Here is a 21,427-nt window from a genome sequence, read left to right as displayed (position 1 = left end):
TATATCCACTAAGAAACTACTAAACAGAAACTTTTTTTCAAAAATGGTGTTTGTTTTGTTTTTTACATCCCCACCAGAAGTGTATGAGGACCCCAAGTTTTCCTTGTCCTTGCCAACTTCTGGTATTTTTGGTCCTTTTGATAAGAGCCATTCTGGTAGGCATATAATGGTATCTCATTGTGGTTTTAATTTGCATTTTTTTAATAACTAATGATATTCATGTGGCCATTAGTATATTTTCTTTGGTGAATTGTCTATTCAATCTCTTGGCAATTTTTTGATTGGGTTGTTTGACTTCTCATTATTGAGTTGTAAAGGTTCTGTATATATTCTGGATACAAGTTCCTTATCAGATATATGATTTCCAAAATTTTTCTCCTAATTAGTGATATTTTCTTAATGGCATTTTGAGGAGCAAAATATTTTAATTTTGATTGAGCCCAATTTATTATTTTTTACCTTATGGGTTATCCTTTTGGTGTATGTCTAAGAAGTTGTTGCTTGATCTAAGATCGTAAAGATTTTCTATTATTTTTTACTTGTCAAGTTTTATAGTTTTAACTCTCACATTTAGGTTTGATCCATTCTGTGTTAATTTTTGTATATGGTATGCAGGGGTCGTTAGTGGAAAAGACCATCTTTTATCCTTAAATTGTCTTGGCTCTATTGTCAAAAATCAGTTGATGACCATACATATTAAGGGCATATTTCTGTACTTTCTTATCTGTTTTAATGATCTCTAGGTCTATCTTTATACAAGTACCACTCTTTTAATAACTGCAGCTTTATAGCAAGCTTTGAAACCAGACTGTGTATGTACCCCAACTTTTTACTTCCTTTTAAAAATTGTTTTGGATAATCTAAGTTCTTGGAATTTTCATATACATTTTAGGTTCAGCCTGTCAGTTTCAACAACAACAACAAAAAGCCTGCTGAGATTTTAATAGGGGTTATTTTAAATATATAGATCAGTTTGGGGAGAATTAACTGAAAAAGCACTTCACAATTGAAAATTATCACTGATATCTCAAGCTTCCCCCTCCTCTGCCCCTAAATTCAAGGGAATCTTGAATCCTATTTTGTCATCTAGTTATATTTTTTATAAAATGTTTGTTGACATTTTTTCAAAAGTAATACGACAAAATGTTTATCCTTTGGTTTCTTATGTACATTCTGGGGGTCATATACCTACCCTGACTAAGAAGCAGAAATTTAGAGGAAGTAATGGACCATTTTTTTCCTTAAAAAATATCTCTGTTTCATTCTGCAAAGTATTTGAGGTTGGTGTAGTAACTATAAGAAAATGTGGGCAGAATTTTTAAATGAATTTTTATCTTGATATTTTTGGTTTTACTGTCTTAATAGTTCTATCCATATACTGGTTTTACATTTGTTCTGTTTTTGCTAAGAAGACATGCCATGTTGTTGACTGACATTTTACTGCAATATTAGAACAATAGACAGCTAATGAGTTTGTAAAGGAAGGAAATAAAACTGATTTTTGTTGAACATTTCTCTCATACCAACTACTCTGCAATATGCAGACACAATCCTGTGACATGGCTGTTTTTACCTTTACTTACAGATGATAAAACTGAGGCTTAATGAGGGTCAGAATCATGCCTAAAATTTTATAGATATTGAGGTAGCATTAAAATCTTGATATTCTGACTTCAAGGCCAATATGCCAGCTGAGAAAGAAGAGTTGGACATTTAAAATTTGATTTTCAAGTGTGTCCTGGAATATCTTGACTTGATTTTCTCCTTCTGTGTTTGTCTTCTATTTGTTTCTTTATACCCTGCCGCATTCTACAGTGGTCTCAAGGCAACTTAGACTGTGCAAAATACAACAAGATGGCATAAACTAAAAATAGGAATAAAATGAGACAGAAAAACAAGGGTGGGGAAAGTCCTTTTCCCAGAAAATCAACAACAACAACATCGTGTAAGTGAATATTGCCAGGAGACTGGAAAAATTTGAGCTGGAAAAGGCCATGGAAGTAAATGGGATTGCTTGGTGTCAGCTTTGGTGTCTGCTCCAATCATAATATATGTGAGAAAGTGAAGTCTTGTTTGCTTTGCTTCCTCTAAGTGCCGAGCACAGTGCCTTGTCTGTGGTAAGCCCTTAATGAGCGATTGCTGAACTTGATCCTCTAATGAACTTTATTGTCAGCATTCCTATGTTACTAAGCTGGTTAGAAGGGTTTTTTTAAATTAAAAGTCAAATAGTCAGGAATTTTAGATTTCTCTGTCAGTGTTATTTGTTGTAAACACCATCTCATTGTTTTCCTGATCTTCATTATATTTGAAAATGTTATTTCAGAAATGCTTATAAGTCATCTTCTTTTACATAAGTACATCTAGAAATTGCCTCATCTGAGGAGTGTTATAGAAAGACATATGCTCTTCTAGTTGAGAATGTAAGTTTTGTGCATCTGAAGGTTTCACTGTGATTATGTGCTCTCCATTTCAACTCTTTTTTTTTTTTTTCCATTTCAACTCTTTTCTGGGTTTTAAAACAAAGACTGTACATATGGAGAGTTTAAAATTCATAAATATAAGGCATTTCAGTTTATAACCATCTCAGAGATGTAAGTCTATGTTTACTCAAATAATACTCAGAATAATTTTATAATGCCTGTTGACATCATCTATAATGCCTATTTGACCTACTTATTTTGTAAGCATATGTAATTAATTTCTTTCCATGGGTTGGACTTTATCTCCCAGACTCAAATCTTTTCTAGAAAGTTTTAAAAACTACATTAAGGTTTATAGCAACTTAATTTTGTCATTTTAAAAACTAAGTATTTTGTAAGAGTTTATCCTCGGATGACTCTTAAATATGACCCAACTATTAGTTACCTGAACCATAATATTTATTTTGACTCAAGCATCACTTCAATTCTGTTTGTTTTTTTTTTTTGGCTGCGTTGGGTCTTCATTGCTGGCTGTGGGCTTTCTCTAGTTATGGCAAGCAGGGGCTACTTTTCGTTGCTGCGCACAGGCTTCTCATTGTGGTGCCTTCTCTTGTTGCGGAGCACGGGCTCTAGGCACGCTGGCTTCAGTAGTTGCGGTGCATGGGCACAGTAGTTGTGGCTCACGGGCTCTAGAGCGCAGGCCCAGTAGTTGTGGCGGGCGGGCTTAGTTGCTCTGCAGCATGTGGGATCTTCCCGGACCAGGGCTCAAACCCGTATCCCCTGCATTGGAAGGCAGATTCTTAACCACTGTGCCACCAGGGAAGTCCCTCAATGCTGTTTTAAAATAACAGAAAAGTAACTACATAAAATGGTATATTTTAATTTTTGAAAGTTAATTTGTTACAAAAATTAGAAAGGATTGGCTTTAGGGAAAACCAGTAAAACTTCAGCAATCCTTGATGAGCATAGTTGTAGGTATTTGAACTACAGAGCTCTCACCTTGCAACAGATTATACTGAAAATGTACTTTTAACTCATCTCAATTAATTTTGTATAGAAAGGAAAAATGAGAGGATAAGCTATGACATAAGTTTCTGTAGGGTATGCTCATTTTAAGACTATCATTTTTGTTCTGAAATGTTATCATCATGCTAGAGTTTTCAAGATCCTATCTCCAATTGAGATTTCAGAGGTGAAAAATTTAAGTAAGTGCATAGTATTTCATAAAATTTCTTATTGCCTTTCAGGAAATCATCTTTTATCCTATATATCGTGTCCTCTCTTGAAGTTCAGAGACTTGTAATAAACTAGCACGCCTATTCTCAGCATATATAGACTGTGATAGATGCAGTAACGTGAAGACATGGCATTGGGTGAGACACCTCAGGCTGACCTGGAGCACACGCTACCGCAGGCTGGCTCTGCCTCTGCTGGGGTAGCCGTTCTCTGACGGCCTTTCGGCCGTGTTCCACTGACAAAGTCATCCTTTCCCCTCTGCTGTCCTTTACTGCTAACTTTAAATGCTTCTGTATTTAGTATAGAATTTTTGAAGAATTTTAATTTTCTAGGGAGCAGAACGGCTCTCGTACCAGTTGGCAAAATGCCACCTCTTCCCTGTTAGTATCATAGTGATTATAATCTTCTATAAATACAAAAAAGTGTTCTACTTTGTGTCTTTGTTAGCTGGTATTAGCAATTTGTCAGAGTTTTTATAAAGTCTTCTGTTTTCAGATGTATAAAGCGTTTTGGATATAGACTATCTTTGAAACATATGAATATTATCCATCTTGGATTGACACTATTAATGATTTTTTGGAATTAATATTTGTAAAGTACTTTAAATATGAGAAACACATTAGAGGGGATAAGTGTTGTTATTAATATGAATCCTTAATATTCAATTGCATTAAAAGAAAATCAGTGCTACTTTTGGTATTTAATCTTTAATATTCAGATGTATTTAAAAAAACTGATGCTGCTTCTGTTAGTTTGTCATAGAATAGGATATGGTATTATTACCCAGAACTGATAAGATTCAATCAATCTGTACAAGTGGTTTTCCCACATCAAACCCTATTCATTATTTATATATTTAAACGCTATTTTAAATTAAAATATCTCTTTATAATCATTAATTAGTTTTATTTTAGATTTTTCGATATTTATATGGTCTTTGTGTCATTCCAAGAGCATAGAATTTGCTCACTTATTCTTTAGTGTCAAATTATTAGTCTCCATTGTAAGACAACTGCTATTTTTGTAGGTCAAATGGATGACTCTCTGCAGTTTTATATCAGCCTATTATTATTTTTTGTTGCAATTAATATGTTGAAATACTGTAATGTATACTCTGAAGTCCATGAAAAAGAAAACACAGGTGTATTTCTCTTCCTATTTCCCTGCTGATTTACTCACAGCCTGGTGGTGTGTGCTTAGAGTTGGTTTCCTAAGATGCTGGCTTTTGTCTTTCTCCCCTGCCATATTCCCATGCCTAGAGAATACCTGGCACATACTCAGTGTTCAGTAAATAGTTACTGAATGAATAAATAAGAATAGGCAATCTTACAGTATTCAATCTATGTAGATCTCCGCCTCTGTGTCAGCAGTCGACTTGGTTTGGGGTTTTAGAGGTTGGATAAATCACATTAATCACGTCCCCTCCAGACTTTGGAAACTTCAGAGAAACAGACACAGGTGTCAGGCAGATGGAGATCAAAGTACCAGTTTTATTACTGGTAGAGGCTGAATTGGAGGACATGCATTATGTGTCCATATGAAATTGGCTTCAGCTCTGAATTAGACAGTGGTACCCTCCCCGCTGCTGGCACAGTGGGACATCCACTGTCCTCTGTCACTGAGGAATGGATAAAAACAGGCCTGAATGTGTCTTCTCTACAGGTAGCACTGAACTGGGAAAAAGGAATTGAACTGGGCACGTTCATATGTTCTCTTAAACTCACCAGTGTGATGAGTCTCTGCCACTCTCATGGTAAGAAGTGAGGGACAGAATGAAACTAATTGCATCTCTTGATCAAAAGTCTCCTCATGAAAATATGAAGAAGAAGAAACAGAGTTTTCCCTGTTGTTCCCCAAGATACTCTAATTAAACATAAATCCCTCCAACCAATTATACTATTAATTTTTTTCTGCAGTTTTTGTTTGGCATTTATAAGATTCAATTTAAATTATTGTCATATATACCAACATTTGCAGATCATTAAAATGAATATTGTTTATGGTAGTGAACATAGGTAGACATTGAACTAATCTAATACAGTGGAGGCTTGGACAAGGTAAGCTTAAGAGTAAAACAATGAGTAAGAAAAGCATATTCATATTTTCATTTTTATATACGATATATATGATACATGCATTCACTGTGATCTTGGTTTCTACTAAAGAATTTTTAATGTATTTGCTTCATTCTTATAACTGACATTATGAAAAAAACCTTTCGGGTTTATCTCATATGTACACATCTCTGATTTCTGGTGGCTAAGTTGGTATTCTACTTTGTGGATTATTATTGTGAGATAAAATATTTGTGGCTTCTACATTCCTTATTTCCAATTTCCATCTCAAACACAATGAAACAAAATAAAACATCATAAAGCAAATGGAATATATTAGTAAAGTCTGGCTTTATCCAAATGTCATAAGTAAATTATCCTTGACAGAATGAAATCATAAGCATCGTCATTTTTAAAAATAATAAGAGCATTGTGGTTTGTGAATATAAAATAATAGATAATAATAAAATAATTATTTTAACCTGTTAATATTAAAGTCCTTCTGATTGATTGGCAAGTACATTGATAACAACAGTTTGGCATTATTTATCACCAAATAGGACAGATACTTAATGTTTAAAAATAACTATATAAAAGGTAGAATTGTGAGCTAGTTTATTGTAGGAGATATTGTCTGCCATTCTACCCTTTGGAATTAACCATAAAGGAAGAAAAATATATGGTTTGTAGAAATTAATGCTGTCATCTTATTGTCATCAAGGGAAGGGATTGGCAGAGAGGTCTAGTAGGACCAGAAGACTAGCATTAATTTCCTGTCATGGTCTAGGAGGTAGTCCTTGGCCTATAAAATAGACTCACATTTCTGAGGATAGACTCATGTTAAGCAAGCTCATGAAATTAGTGTTTAAAACTAAAAAGATTGATTTATGGTGAGAAATTATTTTTCTAGGGACAAAAATAATTAGAATATGAAGAATCTGTGAGTTCTGTGTATGCAAAATTTAAAATGAGGAATTTGGTCATTAGAAACTTTCTTTTCCTTTAGGCAGAGCAGGACTGGCAGCCGGAAAGCAACAGAATCACCAGATTGCTTGGGGACTGTAGAATCAGAATTGAAAGGAAGTTCATGTATCAGCTGTTTTATGGTATTGGGCCCAGGCAATCTGATATAGCCATATCCACCATATGGGTGGTCTTGCTACTAGAATTAGAATAATAAAGCCTATTGGCTACCTATTACCCCTACCAGTTAGGGGAGGAATATTCCAAATGTGAAGTCTAAAATACTATCTCCCCAGATAGTGCTTAGATGAACATTTTCAGTTATCTCTGTGACTTGTTTTCTTCTATGCTTTCATGCATAGAATGGGATCTGTATGGTAAAAGAGATGGAATAAAAAACAATAAAAAGTAACCTAATTTTAGCAAAATTACCCAAATAGTATGATGCATGAATACATTAACTTTAAAAGAATACACTTTGCTTCTCTGGTAGCATTGCAGCATGCTTATGTGATATTTCAATTGCATATATTGGACATGGTCAACCACTGAGGTTGATCAGCCCCCTCCTTGCCTTAGGATTTACACACATGATTATAAGGCAGTGCAATGTAATTCTTACCAGAGTGTATGCCAGTGCAAAATAAAGGGAAAACAGGCAGAAGAATTATTTCACATTATTCTGTTACATTGTAGTTTATAATGCAAGGATTAAAGTTAAATCAAGTTACTATCAAATACATGTTTACTATAGCAAGACTTTGTGATAAAACTGGGGATGAAAAGAATAACATGATTCTTTCTCTCTAGAATGCTTATAATCACCACAGTGTAGGCCACTCATGATGTATTTCATAAATACTCTTAGCATTAAGAAAAAGGAAAAGTTTATAATACTTAGGCTTACACGGGTTTTTCCTGTACGGGACAGAGATAAAGTTGAATCTTGAAAGGTAGGCAGGATTTTGTAGGTAAATAGGGTTGGGAAGGAAATGTTACAATGTATAGAGGGGAAAAACGTGAGCAAAGCAAAACTTTGGAGTCACATGTGGGAGAAACATCAAGTGGTCTGTTGGCTCTGGAGAGTAGGATACTTGAAGAGTGGAAAAAGAGTAATGATCACAATACAGAAGACCTTACGTGTGAACTAGTATAAAACTAATAGAGCTTGCTGATCACATACTTGGGTACCTTGATCCATGCTAGGCACCAGAAAGATGAATAAAATGTAGTTCTTGGCCCTCCCAAGAGTTGTCAGCCCAAGGGTTGAGATAGATATAACATACTACAATACAAATTTCACCATGGACGTACTGTGACAGAAGTATAAACAAAATACTCTAGGAGCCAGATGATCAGTTCTTTTGGAGGTATTGAGGAAGGTGGTTGAACTGGGTTTTGACAGATGAATAAATTTTGAACCACTGGTAAAGGCTAGTAAGGTCACTAGGCGCACACAGAGCAGCATGCTAAAATGTGAGGAGGTGTGAGTTGTCTGGACTCTAAGGCTGGTGGCAAGGATGGGGGAGAGATGTGAGGCTGGAATGACTGGTTGGAATCTGAGTACCAGTCAGTATGGAGTTGGGGAACTAGTTGAGGTTGGAGCCCGACACCTACATTTGGATTCCATTTCTGTCATTTACTGTATTTTTAATCACTGGTAAATTTCTTAACCTCAGTGTCTTGGTTTGCATAATGGGGATGGTAATATCAATTTAGCAGTAGTATTGTTGTGATTGAAGATTAATATACATGCTGCACAAAGTGATGGGCATGAAATCTTCCCAGTAACAAATGGGAGTCAACAGTGATACATTGATAGTGTTGCTGTAAGAACTAAATGGAGTAAAAGAAAACGAGTATAGGACACCGTTTGACATAAAGTCCTCATGCTCAAATAATGGCATTAAATATAAAACTTTAAAAGCTGTTCAGTGCAGTTATAGAGCATTGCCTTTATAGAAAATAATTCCCGGAATTTAGGAAAAGTTTTATCATTATCTGTGTGAAGATTAGTTTAAACATATTAGCCTGTGTTGATTCTAGGTCCCTCTCCAAGTAACACCTCTTCTCATTTTAGGCCTGGATGCTGTGATAATAAGTTTTATTAAAATCTGTATGATATTAAGATCATACTTTGTGCATATATGCATGTCCTTACTACATATATTACAATTAATTGTTATTTTACCTGTTTTCTCCACTAGACAGTGAGTGCTTTATCCCCAGTGCTTCAGAAAATGTTAGGCTCATAAAAGTTCGCTGAAATGATCTTAAGCTTAGAAAGAATTAATATGCATATGTACTATAAGTGTGTATTATAAAAGTGCTTATTTTTTGACCTTCATATGGAAAAGCCTGCTCTAATTGTGTTACAGTACATTCTACACTCTGAAAGCAGTGTGACATTTTTCTGTCCAAATTTATGGGTTAGATGCATGTATTGTTAGAGGAGTAGAGATGGCCCTCAGCCTCACCCCCAGAAGAATTCTCTCCACTGCATCCTTGCTCACCAAGCAGCAAGAATTATAAGGTAGCTCTTAAATATAGGTCTTTCTTATAGCAATTGACTGTGTGAAAATGCCCCTGGGCCATATGAAAATGGTATTTTTCTCGCAGTGGGAGTGACTCTTAAGAGCTGCGTAGTATTTAAAGACAGGAGGCTCTTCAAGAAGGCCACATTCTCTATTCCTGCACAGAATAAGCAGCAGTGGAATAGATATGGGAAAGAAGAGAGAATAAAAGTAAATAAAAAAATAATCTAAGCAAAACTGAAATAGTGTCAAGCACTGACTATATTAGCTATGAAGGAATAATCTTCACTTGTCTGGCAGGATCGTAATATGGTTCTGTTGTGTGCTATTTCAGTGGCTTATATTGGGCAGTGTCAGTCATTAAGGGTAGTATTATTTACCTCCAGCCATTCATGTTTCTATAGCAACAGTATACAGGTTTATGCAATTATATATTATTATATCAAGTCATGCTTGATATATTTTGGTACCAGTTTCTGTCCTCAACTCATACAAGTTTTGTATAATATTCACTGCCTAATGGCAGTCCCTGCCCCCCTTATTTCTTGAGTCTGGGCAAGTAACACATGAAGTGGAAAGCCAACTTGATATTCAGTGGTTAGACTAAATCTAAAGAACTGAAGTCCCATTTTATTTTAGTTTAAAAGCTGCTAGTTTTTCAAATAGATTAATTATACTAATTTTTACAAGTAGGTTATACACTAATCAAATTTTTAATTTTATAAAGTTTTCCAAATACAAAAGATGATATAAATTTTAATTATATTATCATTTAAGCCATAGCCATTTTAATGATAAAAGTTAATTATCCAGTTGTAAGAAGAACATAAGATTGATTTCAATGACAATAAAAAAATGAAAACTAGTTTTTTATTACTTAGTAGAGTTAGATAAGAATACAATTTTAAAGGGGTAAAATAACATGTGACCTTCCCTTTTAGAACAGTGTTTACCTTTCCCTTTTAGAAGATTGTTAACATTTTAATATACTTAGTTTGGTCATGCGAAAATATATTCTTTTCTCTGCTTTTGAGTTTCTCTTTTCAGTAGTAACAACTATATTTGGTATGTATCTTTGTTAGCACTTTAGAACCACCTACTTTACTAGATAAAACTTTCTCCATATTTACTTGGAATTTTGAGTCACCTTTTTTTGTGGCTACGATTTTCTAAACCTATTTGTATTTAGTATTATTAGCAAGACATATTGCCTGTATAAAATATCTTTATTAAAATTTTAAATTATTTTAACCAGTCATACCTTTTTACCTCTCGAATGTATTGCCCCTTCATTCATTGCTATTTGGTAAATAATTTCTGCCTTTTTTTCCACCTATTTATTTAGTTTCATTGTCCAAGCACAGGATAATCACATTGTAGCCATAGCTGACATGAGATTTCTGTTTTCATAATGCTGTGAGTGTTAAGAAGTCTTTTATAAAGTTTGATGGTAGAACTTGGTGATAGTTTTTTTTTTTTCTTCTCCTACAAATACTACAATATAGAAGAAAATAATAGGAAAAATATTGATAAGCCTACATTATTATATAACAGTATCTGTTGTCCATATATTTACATGGATTCATGACTGCTGTCATTGTGTATATACCATTTTGTATTCTTTGTTTTTTAAATAAATTTATTTTTATTTATTTATCACTTTTGGCAGTGTTGGGTCTTCGTTGCTTTGCACGGGCTTTCTCTAGTTGCGGTGAGTGGGGGCTAGTCTTCATTGAGTTGCGCGGGCTTCTCATTGTGGTGGCTTCTCTTGTTGCAGAACATGGACTCCAGAGCTCCAGGGCTTCAGTAGATGTGGCGCGTGGGCTCAGTAGTTGTGGCTCGTAGGCTCTAGTGGGCAGGCTCAGTAGTTGTGGCAGGTGGGCTTAGTTGCTCCGTGGCATGGGGGATCTTCCTGGACCACGGCTTGAACCCATGTCCCCTGAGTTGGCAGGCGGATTCTTAACCACTTCACCACCAGGGAAGCCTTACCATTTTGTATTCTAATTGCTTCTTTAACTTCATAGTATGACATTATTTTGATAAATATTACCTGTAATGAATATGCACTATTTCTTCTGATTCATAGTGGGAATTTCCTTACTTCAAATGAACATTAATTCATGTAGCATCATTTACCCAAAATGGACATTATTTCAAGTTGCTTTTCTTATCCTTTGGTGGTAGCCCTTATTTGATATAATTCAGGCTGTCTCTGCTTAGGAGAAAAAGGAAAGGGGAAAAAAAATGGCAGTTCAGACTCTACTTTTCAAAAAGTTTTTAGTCAAAGAAATACCACCACTTTCATCACCAATACCACAACAATAATAGAAATTTTTCAATATTCACTTGATTGAGGTAGTCCTAAGGTAAATGGACAAATGTAATCTTTTGAATGCCTATTTTTTCTTGAAGAGTTACCTGAACTAGGCATCCACTCAGACTTCTTTTGATTAAAAGAAAACTCTAAGTTCTTCTAAATTCTAAATTAGTTTAGTTGCAATTAAGTGGCATTGTATGGTTATCACCATCACTCTTATTAAGTGTAGGAGTAGTAGTAGCATGAAGTATATTAGTTTTAGGACAAATTTATGATACAGCAAATTTGCAGTGTCAGCTGATTGTTATACATCTTGTAGTATTGTCTTATAATCAGTATTTTAAATATCTGTCAGCAGTCTGTGGTTATTGAAGTTTAATTTTATTATTTATGACTTCATTTTATGACTATGATTTTAGTTTTACTGGCTTAGTTCTTCTGTTATTATTTTTCATAATTTTGATACTAAGCCCTTTAGTCAGTATTAAGCTCTGAATTATAATGTCCTTCACATGGGTAAAAACAGTTCACTTTGTAGTTTTCTGTTTCATGACACAATTTCCAGGAAATTGTGGGGGGAAATGGGTACTGCCAAGACAGTTTATTTTGTACTTCACTATGTCCTAAAATTTATGGCCTAGAAACAAATAAGTAATATCAATATTTTTCTAAGAAATATTTGGATTTACTATACTTAGGGCCAAAAAAGTCAGGGGAAAAGAAGTTATAAAGATCAGTCCTAGGCAAAACAGGCAAGTAACTTTTTTTTTCATGTGTATCCTCTCCATCTTCTGTTTATCCCCTTTATTTTCCCAGCCATCGGGTAGCATTTATTCTAACTCCTCCACACGGTATCTACGGCCCCTCTTGTCTCTTTAAGGCTGTGCACTGCAGTAAATCATCCTTCTTCAGAAGTGGAATTTTATATGCTTTTGTTCCTTTCTTCCTTTCTCCTAATTAGATCATAATTTGTGTATCATGATCATGGGAACTCTTTGAACTGAATGACTTGAAATATCTGATAAATTATTGATACTGTGTGGCTCCTGATTTTAGGCTCCACAGATACAACTGTGGCCATGACCCAAGATAAATCACTGTTCTCAAGACTTGTTGGGTTCATTCTTCATGCTCTTCTCCTAAGCCTTGCTCCAATTCCACTCACCTTAAGGATATACTACTGACTTTCCAGCAGATAGAAAGGATTTATGGCAGAAGTATATGTACCTATTTAGTCATGTGAACCAGACCAGCCCCTATTTTCCAAGACAAGAATGGGCCGCTTCCAGGGGGCCCTCCGGAGAGAATTTATCTTCAAGCATAACATGGTGGTTTAGGAGTAATCCTTGACATTGTTTCTGATACTTTGTTACTTTATCCATTCATTCATTCACTAATTTGTTTTAATTTGCATTTGTATATGTATTTATTAAGCATTTGCTGTGTGCAGGTATTATGTACCATGCTACGGAGAGAAACAGGTCTCTTCACCTTATGCAGTTTGCTTATGGTCTAGTAGAGTAACTAGGCTATAAGGGTCTATGGAAAGAAAAACAGAGAAGCAAATATGTTTATAATAAAATATGTTTCACATTAAAAGGGGTTTCCATGAGTTGCTTCGTGAGCATAAAGATAGTATTGTAATTAATTAATTAATTAATAAGTTAAAATTTTTTATTGCAGTAAAGTTGATTTACAATATTATATTGGTTTCAGGTGTACAACATAGAAATTTGATATTTTTATAGATAATACTACATACAAAGTTATTATATTATAAAATATTGACTACATTTCCTGTGTTGTACATTACATCCTTATAACTTATTTTGTACCTAGTAGTTTGTGCCTCTTGATACCCTTCACCTGTTTGCCTGTCCTCCCACCTCTCTCCCCTCTGGTAACCACTAGTTTGTTCTCTGTATCTGTGAGTTCATTTCTGTTTTGGTATATTCGTTCATTTGTTTTATTTTTTAGATTACACATATATGTGAAAACACAGTATTTGTCTTTCTCTGTATCACTTATTTCACTTAGCATAATAACCTCCAGGACCATCCATGTTGTTGCAAATGGTGAAATTTCATTCCTTTTTATGGCTGAGTAGTATTTCATTGTCTATATATACCACTTCTTATTTATTCATTCATCTGTTGATAAACACTTAGGTTGCTTCCATATCTTGGTTATTGTAAATAATGCTGCTATTCACATTGGGTTGCATGTATCTTTTCAAATTATTGTTTTCATTTTCTTTGGATAAATACCCAGGAGTGGAATTGCTGGATCATATGGTGGTTCTATTTTTAATTTTTTGAGGACCCACTAAACTGTTATCCATTGTGTCTGCACCAACTTACATTCTCACCAACAGTGTACAAGGGTTCCCTTTTCTCCACATCCTTGCCAACACTTGTTATTTCTTGTCTTTTTGACAGTAGCCATTCTAACAGGTGTGAGATGATATCTTATGATAGTTTTGATTTTCATTTCCCTGATGATTAGTGATGTTGAACATCTTTTCATGGGCCTGTTGTCCATATGTATGTCTTCTTAGAAAAAAATGCCTATTTGGATCCTCTGCCCATTTTTTGATTGGGTTGTTTGGTTTTTTGATATTGAGTTATATGAGGCTTTTAAAATATATTTTGGATATTAATGCCTTCTTGGACATATTTGTTTGAAAATATTTTCTCCCACTGAGTAGGTTGCCTTTTTCTTTTGTTGATGGTTCCTTTACTGTGCAAAAGTTTTTAAGTTTGATTAGGTCGTATTTGTTTAATTTTGCTGTTGTTGGCCTTGCCTGAGGAGACAGATCCAGAAAAAATTGCTAAGACATTTGTCAAAGAACATACTGCCCATGTTTTCTTCTAGGAGTTTCATGGTTTCAGGTTTTACATTTAGGTCTTTAATCCATTTTGAGTTCATTTTTGTATATGGTGTGAGAAGATGTTTGTTTCATTCTTTTACATGTAGCTGTCCAGTTTCCCAACACCACTTATTGAAGAGACTGTCTTTTTCCCATTTTATATTCTTGCTTTCTCTGTCATAGATTAATTGACCATATGTGTGTGGGTTTATTTCTGGGCTCTCTATTTTGTTCCATTGATTGATCTATGTGTCTGTTTTTGTGCCAGTACCATACTCTTTTCATTGCTGTAGTTTTGTAGTTTAGTCTGAAGTCAGGGAGCATGATACCTCTAGTTTGTTCTTTTTTCTCAAAGTTGCTTTGGCTGTTTGGGGTCTTTCATGGTTCCAAACCAATTTTAGAGTTATTTATCCTTTTTCTATGAAAAATGTCTTGGGTATTTTGACAGGGATTGTATTAAACCTATAGATTGTTTTGGGTAGTATGGACATTTTAACAATATTAATTCTTGCAGTCCATGAACACCAGATATATTTCCATTTATTTGTACTGTTTTCAGTTTCCTTCATCAATGTCTTATGGTTTTCAGGGTGCAGGTCTTTCACCTCCTTGGTTAAATTTATCCTTTGGTATTTTATCCTTTTTGATGTGATTGTAAATGGAATTGTTTTCTTGATTTTTATTTCTGAGAGTTCATCATTAGTGTATGGTAAGCGCAACAGATTTCTGCATTTTAATTGTGTATCCTGCAACTGTACTGAATTCATTTATTAGTTCTAACAGTTTTTTTGTTGGAGTCTTTAGGGTTTTCTATATATAATATCATGTCATCTGCAAATAGTGATAGTTTTACTTCTTTCCTTCTGAATTGAATGCCTTTTGTTTCTTTTTCTGTCTGATTGCTGTGGCTACGACTCCTAATACTATGTTAAATAGAAGTGGCAAGAGTAGGCATCCTTGTCTTGTTTCTGATCTTAGATGAAAAGCTTTTGGCTTTTCACTGTTGAGTATGATGTTAGCTGTGGCTTTGTCATAAATGGCATAATGGTAGTATTTAAAGCAATCCCAAGGATGTGATGGTTCTGGAAGAAGGCACATTTGAGTTGAGTCTTGAAGAACATGGAAAAATTAGTTACAAGATGAAGAGAAAAAGAATCCCAGAAGAGAATGAAGGCAGGAGATAGTGTAATCTCAGAGACCTATAAAGAGTATTGAATAAATGGACAAAAGGATTACTCTTACCAGTAATATATGAAAATGAGAGTGCCAATTTTCCTGAAGGTTTGCCAGCAAATGCATTGTAATTTACCATAATATTGTTAGTACTTGAAAAACAAAAATCAATTATTAATGATACTCAAATTTAAATGTCTTTGCTAGCAAGGATATTTTTTTTCCATGTTGTCTTCCAGCAGTACTATTTTGGTTCGTATATTTTTGGATTTTTGTGTTTTCAATTTGTATAATCTCTTTGAGTATTAAAGACAGTACTCTATTTTTTTCTGTAAATACTTTATTTTCTTTGTTTGCTTTAAGTACTTTAAAATAGATATTTTTCATATTAAATAAATTTCTTTCAATTATTGCTATTTAGTATTTTGACTAGAAATGTGTAGGAAAATTATCTTTTGCCTCTTCATAAGCGTATTCATGTGATTTAGCTTAAGATGTTACAGATTTGTGTATATCATTTTTCCATCATATGTTTCTTTAACCATCATTATTAAGTATAATAGGACCATGGTCTATTTTTTGAGAAATGGCTTAAAGGTTTGATTCAGTTAGGTCTTTGTATGTTAGTCACACCCATAATTCATTATCTGTACTTTCTAGTTACTTTAAATTGGAGCTTTAGAACCTAAAGACCCTTGAAGAGCAATCTGAGGGTAAAATTCTTCTGAGGGTAAAAGATTTTTACTATTTTCCCAGCTTTTACAGTTTTACATCCATATCTAATTTAATAGTAGTTGGTTTTTGTTTTTTTGTTTGTTTTTTAAAATTTTTATTTATTTATTTATTTATTTATTTATTTATGGCTGTGTTGGGTCATCGTTTCTGTGCGAGGGCTTTCTTTAGTTGCGGCAAGCAGGGGCCACTCTTCATCGCAGTGCGCGGGGCCTCTCACTGTCGCGGCCTCTCTTGTTGCGGAGCACAGGCTCCAGACGCGCAGGCTCAGTAATTGTGGCTCACGGGCCTAGCTGCTCTGCGGCATGTGGGATCTTCCCAGACCAGGGCTCGAACCCGTGTTCCCTGCATTGGCAGGCAGATTCTCAACCACTGCGCCACCAGGGAAGCCCAATAGTAGTTGTTTTAAGTCAACTTATCTTTAACGATTTTTCCAAAGCATTCAATTCAGTTTTCAAAGTATTCTGCTTTTTTATTTTTGAATTCATATTTTATTACATTACCTAATGAATGTTTAATTTAATCATGGAATCGCAATGACAACTTCAATTGGAATAAACAAGTTCAAACCGTAGGAAATAGCATACTCAAGTAATTCAAGGAGAGTTTAATAGAGGACCTATATAACAAAGGGGTAGGCAGGGAATAGGGAAATCATAAGGGATTATGCAACACCCAAGAATGGTTATTCTAAAGTTATGTGCCTCCTTCTGACTTCTCACTGGTTGGACCTGACTGGAAGCTGAAGATGTATATTGATGTATATGGCATTGCTCACTTTGATAGAACAGACGGGAGAAAGAGCAGAGTGGAGAGTGGCACTGAACAGGCAAGCGAAAAATATTTGGCAAACTTATGAACCAACACAGTCAGTCCTGATTTAGCATAATGGAGAACTGTATACACATCATATGTGTTCATATTCACTGTGATATGGGCATCAGTCAGTGTATTTAGTAAAAGGAATGAGGAACACTGTTGATCCAATGAGTGAGTTAAGAGTGCTTCTACTCTGGCGCTCTAAACTACCAGCAACTTACTTTCCCCAAATTTGTTCTTACTCTTCATATCCAGATTAGGATTTCTATCTTGATCTTTCTAACTCTTCCCAAATTAGTGCAGCTTTCTTACTCTCTAAGCCTTCCCGTATCTGCATTAAATACTCCGGCAAATAAATTAGGCTGTCAGTTTTTTTTATTATATTCAAGACAATTTCAGTGAAAAATTTGGAAAAAAGTTCTCCCTGGTGGTTTGGGTAATTGTTGTATTCCAGGGAGTTGCTTTAGTTATGGTTATTGGATTTCTTTCTTTCCCCCTCTTTATTATGTAATAGTTGATACATACAAAAGAATGTATGTGATGTTTTCATAAGTTCTGAAATGTAATAAGACAAACATTGTGAATCCACACCCAATAACCAATAAAATGCATTAATTCATTTTCACTATTTAATATTCCATTTTATAATTATCCCATATTTTACTTATCTATTTTATTGTCTGTAGACATTTTTAGTTTGATTTTGCTATTGCAAACAACAGTAGAACATTTTTGTACATTTCATACATATTTGTTAGTGCACATATGCAAGAGTTTCCCTAGGGTCTTTCCTTAGGAGTGGGATAGCTCAGCCATAGCGTGTGCATGTTCGGCTTTAAAAGACAATGCCAAATTATTTTCCTAAATGTATGCATCAGTTTACACTTCTGCCAGCACATATAAGTCTTCTACGTGCTGTATATGCTCATCAGCATTTGTCAGACAAGTCCCTTTTTTTTTCTTTTGATCAATCTAATGGGTAAAAAAAAGGTAAATCATGATGTTCTTAATTTGCATTTCCTGGATTTCTAATCAGGTTGATCAGCCTTTAATTTGTTTATTGGTCATTGGGCATTTATGTTTTTTTCTTCTTCCCTCTCCCATTTTTCTATTGGGTTATGCATCTGTTGCATATTGATTTGAAGGAATTCTTTATATATAGTACTTATAAGTTGATAGATACATAGATAGGTAGGTAGATAGATGGCAAAAACAGTCTCTTAATTTGTGATTATACATAGTGAATATGTTATCCCAATTTATGGTATATCTTTTTACTTTAAGTGACTTAATGAAGTGGAAGTCCTAATTTTAATTTAATTTATCCATGTTTCTTTTATGGTTAGGATTTTTTGTTTCTTATTTAAGCAAACATTTCCAATTTTGCAATCACAAAGTTATTTTTCTTTATTTCCTTCTAGAAATGTAAAGTTCTGTCTTTTTCATTTAAGTCTTCCTTCCATTGGGAATATATATATATATAATACATATATGTGTTTTGTGTGTGGTATGATGGAGATCAATTTCATTTTATTCTTTATAGCTAACCAGTAATTCTAGCACTGTTTTTGGCAAGTCCATGCCTTGTCTGTCCTATACTGTTGCCATTTATGTATCACCCTATTTTGGGGGCTTTATTCTGTTTGATTAGTAAATTACTCCATCTCTGAACTTCACTGTCTTAATTACTATATATTTCCTAAGACTTCCGCTTTCTTAGAAATGCCTTGGTTATTCATAGGTTGTTGCTTTTCCATATGAATTTTGCAGTCAGCTTTGCAGTTTGCATAAAAGCCTTTGGTATTTTCATGGAAATAATCCATAAATTAGTATGGGAGAACTCTGAGTGATACTGAGTCTTCCTATTGATGAACATTTTATTCCTCTCTATTTATACATTCTCAGCTACTTTCAATAGAGTTTTACAGTTTTCTTTATGAAGAACATGTACAAATTTCTAAATATTTATATTTTTAGAATCTTTATACCTTATGTTTTTTAGTTATTATACAAAATGCATTTCCTATGTCAACAATTATATTATGTGCAAATCACCAGTTTTATTCTTTCCTTTTAAAATCTTCTACCTGTTATTTTTTTCTTTATTTCTCAGCTGACAAGAACTTCAAGGAGAGTTTACAGTGTTGGAAGAAGCACTCACAGTGGGCATCTTTGTTTTTTTCCTTATTTAAAAGAGAATGTTTCCAGTGTTTTTGGAAGATAGTTGATAAGATTAAAAAAGTTATATTAATAGCTTTTAAGAGATGTAAAAACTCTCATAGATGTGACCCCTCTCACATACTTTTTTTGCCTTCGAGAAGAGGTTCTCCCCAATATGCTACTGAATTTAAATTATAGCTTTCCTGTTGTTAACTTTTCCTGAATGTTGTGATTAAACCCTACTTGATCACAATAGATTCCCTATTATTCTTATATCCTGCTGGCTTTGGTTTGCTAATATTTGTTTAGGATTTTGGCCTGTTATTTGTCTTTCTCAAATAGAACTTTTCTGACTGAGCTATTAGGGTGGGAGTTTTTTGTTTTTGTTTTGTATTGTGTGGCATGTTTGTAAGATTGGAAAGATAAATTCCTTCAAAGTTTGATAGAATTTTGCCTCTTGCTTGTAAATTAATCTGGGTCTTTTGTGGCTTTTCTTTCTTTTCTTTTCTTACCCTTTTTTTAGGAAATATCTTTTTTTTTTTTTTTTTAGAAATTACTGGTTCATCTTATTTTGCCTTTCAACTGCTCCTTCTCCTTGAGTAAATATTTTTTTCTAGCAATTTTTAACTTTCTTCTGTATTTTGTCATAATGTTCATATTATTCTGTTATTTTCCCACTGAACTGCTTTTTTTATTTGTTTGCTTGTTTCCCCCTCTTTTCCCCTCTGACTTTTAGTAAACGCTTCATATATGCCAGGCAGTCTGCCAAAAATCTTTACAAAAATTATTACATTATTTTTTCCCATTTTACTTATAAGCGGCTCTGAGAGGATAACGGGCCCAAAGTCACATAGTTGGTGGTGGAGCTGAATTGCACTTGTTTTCCTTATGGATCACACAGGCTCTTGTCAGTAGAACACAATGTCCGTTTTCTAATCCCTGAGTTGAAGGAAGTGAGCCATGACATTTGTCTGAAAGAGTCAACTTGGAGGGAAAAAAAACAACTCATAAAATGTTTTGCCTTCCATCTGTGACTTTGAAGCACATTTTAAAGCACTCCAGTTTACATTTTTATCCATTATTGAAAATCCTAATAGATTCTATTTTGAGTTTTTAAAAACTGTTATTATGGAAATATTCTTATTGAGCTTTTCCCTTTGTACACTAAATAAAACCTCAGATCATTTGTTTGACTCACAGGAACATATTGTGGTGACTCGGGATGCCTTTGTGCAATGACTTGATGGTTTTCTTCCTCCAAATATAGTCATTGGTTGTTCTCAGCCACTCCCTTGAAGATGGAACAATTCATATGAAACTTGAAACTCTTCACCACTTTTTATTTATATGTCCACTAACACTTGGCACCTTTCTGTACAATGGCTGAGCTGTTTTATGTTCCTCTAAATATTTACTTCATCTCATCTTCTTTATTTTAATGTGCTTCAGCAAGAACAGCTTGCTCTTAGAATTTCTTTGTTTAGCAGATTAGAAAATGAGAATTTCCAGCTTTCCAGGATATTTGGAAACATTAATGTTGCCATTTAAGCTTTCAGCTTTTGAAAGTTTGCCATTTCATTATCTCTTTTCCATTTTTGTCAGATAAGGTGGTAAAAATATCATTATTATGTCTGTCTTACTTACCTTAATCATTCTCTTTATTATTTTGATAATTTCTTGGTTTTATGCAGGGAACAACATCACTGGTATATATTTATTTCTCTTACAGTCTTTCCCAATATTGATTTCTGCTTGAGTCAACTAGATTGAAATTCTTACTTATTTTAGTGTTAAGCTGCAGTAACACAGGCTTCAGTGAAATCCATTTTACCTACGGCTTCTTGATTATTTGAAGTTATAGATTCCAATATGTTGAGCCACTGAAATCTTGCAAGAGAGAAAAGGGAATCATTTTCTCCCCCTGAAACTTTGGTTTACTAAATCAGTGCTCTATGTCAGATTTCATGAAGTTCAAACAAATTTTGGTACGCGGGTTTGGAATAATTACATAATTGTAATCATTCGTAAAAATAGGGAATACTGTTTAGAGTGTTTCAACAATTACAGATTTTATAGGCAGGCTACAAGATTTCCATCATTTTGTTATGGTGGAATCACTGTGAGCATGGAAGAAATTCAAAAAGTTTGTG

The 21,427-nt window shown here is 34.1% G+C and overlaps 1 protein-coding gene across 10 annotated transcripts in view; it reads left to right on the top strand.

Moving 5' to 3' along the window:
• Positions 1–21,427, top strand: part of FOXP2 (forkhead box P2) — a 531,392-nt gene that overhangs the window by 107,641 nt on the left and 402,324 nt on the right. Inside the window, exon 3 of one of the 10 annotated variants that reach the window (XM_057550252.1) lies at positions 1,816–1,945. The exons of the other annotated variants lie outside the window; for them this stretch is intronic. The gene's annotated coding sequence lies outside the window, so the exon portion shown is untranslated. The remainder of the gene's footprint in view (positions 1–1,815; positions 1,946–21,427) is intronic. 10 annotated transcript variants of the gene reach the window in all.

Source organism: Balaenoptera acutorostrata, chromosome 7 (assembly GCF_949987535.1).
Source record: "Balaenoptera acutorostrata chromosome 7, mBalAcu1.1, whole genome shotgun sequence".
Lineage (NCBI taxonomy): Eukaryota > Metazoa > Chordata > Mammalia > Artiodactyla > Balaenopteridae > Balaenoptera > Balaenoptera acutorostrata.
The sequence above is the reverse complement of the archived record's forward strand: the minus strand, read 5'-3'. Positions and strand labels throughout refer to the sequence as shown.